Below are 2,370 nucleotides of genomic sequence, written 5' to 3' on the forward strand. Positions count from 1 at the left end.
ACCCACACTACACAATTCTATTCCATTTGTATTCCTTACATTCACCAAGCATAAGAATGGAATAAAATCTCCATTCCATTCCCTCTTTATTCCATTCCATCATATCAAGAAGGGCCTAAAAGAATTTAGTCATAATTTATAAATTTATTTATTGTAACTTTCATTGCAATAGCTGTATTGCGGGAACAAGATTCCAACGACTGATCAAATACTCTGAAAGCCTTTTGTCAACAACTAGTGAAGTTCCTATTCTTTTTCGTTCATGAATGATTGAAAAAGTAATGTATTTTTCGTGTTAAAGATGCTACTGAATATATGGTTGAAAATGCAAAAATGGCCGTGAACTATCGACGTGGCTTGCCGAATATCGATATAAAATCACAATTGACTTTATAAAATTATTTAATGGATGAATAAATAGTGTTACTAAGACAAACAATTGATCTCCAAAAAGAAAATAATTATACTTTGGGCTACATAACATGAAATGTTTTTGGTAAATTATCGATAGTAGATATTCATGGTATTTCAGTCATTAAATATATTTGCGATAAAATAAAATATATTGTAATTCAAAGTGTAATTGTTCCTTAAGAATTAGTAAAGCTCGTCTTGTTTTAATTTACAAAAGACCATACATAAAAGAAAAGAACTGTTGCGTGAGGTTTTGCAAGGTTGTGCCGCTCAACTTCAACAACCTCCTCCAAAATTCCCCCAAGAAGATGGGTCCCGATCAGAAACCATCGTTTCTGGACAGCCGTAGTGCCTGACCACTGTATGGACAAAAGTTGCCGCAACTCGCTGAGCATCAAACGAGGGCGGGAGCGCGGCAAAATGTGCGTATTTCGACAGCCTATCAACTGCAACCATAATGGCTCTAAAGCCGTGGGATGAGGGTAAACCCGTGATGAAATCCAAGGACACGTCGGCCCAAACACAGATCAGGAATTGGCAGCGGTTGGAGCAACTGATAAGGCCTATTTCATACATCGGTTTATGGGTAAAATGTGTACTACTTGATCGGTTTATCGCGCAAAACAAGTGTTAATTGTGCAGAAATGTCGCTTGACCAAGACAATGAAACCAAACCGATCAAGCAAGTACAATCGGCAGAAAAGGCCAATAAATCAAGGGAGTTGATCAAGAGGAGTAATCAAGCAGTTAGACATGGACCACTGGCTTCCAGAAGAAGGGCACGTGAGGAAATGAGCTGGATGTGGCGCACCATTCTGTTATCAAGGACAACATTCTAGAAGGGGACACGTGCTGGCATATGAGACGCAAGGACGGAGCTGAGTCATGAATTTGTTACTCAAATGCGTCAACATTCTAGAAGGAAAAGCAGGTAGCAATCAATGAGTCGCTCATCCTCAGCGTGAGTGAATATTCCCTCGGCTCTTGTCACGACCGCACTTTGCTAATGGTAGCAAAAGCAGGAAATCCGTGACTAATAAGCGGAATTAACGAAATGAGGAAAGAATCCAAGGGACTTGCCGAAAGGCCAATCAATTGATACCACAAATTAGAAGTCAAGTATTTGATTACAAGATCTCAAAATAGAATAATTCATCATATCAACTAAATCAGAATTCGAATGTGAGACTTTGAAATTCTCACTTGACAAAAGTACAGCAGAATAGGTCCTTACTAAACGACTTCGTGTATGAAGACACGAATCGTAGAGAAATCCACTTGATTATTTAATAGCATCGACTCCGATCAATATTCCTTCCTCTTGACGTTCAACCTGCACATTTATAAATACATGCAAGGCTGAGTACAGGAGTACTCAGTGGACACGTGCCGAAAACAAAACATACATATATAAGTTGTCATCCATCAACAGTATCACACGGGGGTTTTTCTTAAAAAGGCCCGAGCATACTAAATTCTTTTGTGATCTTAAAAGTCCGACTGATCAGTCTAAGTTCTTGTGTATCCTGCCATGTCTGATAATCTAGTGTACCGTGAAGGTGGCCACCTTCAACAGTACCCTCGCTGGCCAACCTCTAGATGGCTCACGACTCTTGTGCACCACAATCTGAATTGAAGCGTTTTGGCGTAGCCAAAACCAACAAACGAATATCCCGAACAGACAAATATCTCCAACAGGCAGGTCTCGAAAACAAACACTTTATGGCATGACAACAACTTCAAAAGGAATGATCACATATTCATTTTTGAGAAAAGGTATTTCATAACTTCAAAACATTTGCTTTATATCCACGCTATAGTGCTGGATATTAAAAGAAAGCCCACCCCGTTCGCTTAAAACTTCTTAACTTGATTTTTCCTGACTCCGACCTTAGCTCGCGGAGATAACCTTTTTGAAAACAACACAACTTACTAACAAGACTTAAGAAAATTCTT

The sequence above is a fragment of the Salvia splendens genome, chromosome 3, assembly GCF_004379255.2.
Source record: "Salvia splendens isolate huo1 chromosome 3, SspV2, whole genome shotgun sequence".
Classification (NCBI taxonomy): Eukaryota; Viridiplantae; Streptophyta; class Magnoliopsida; order Lamiales; family Lamiaceae; genus Salvia; species Salvia splendens.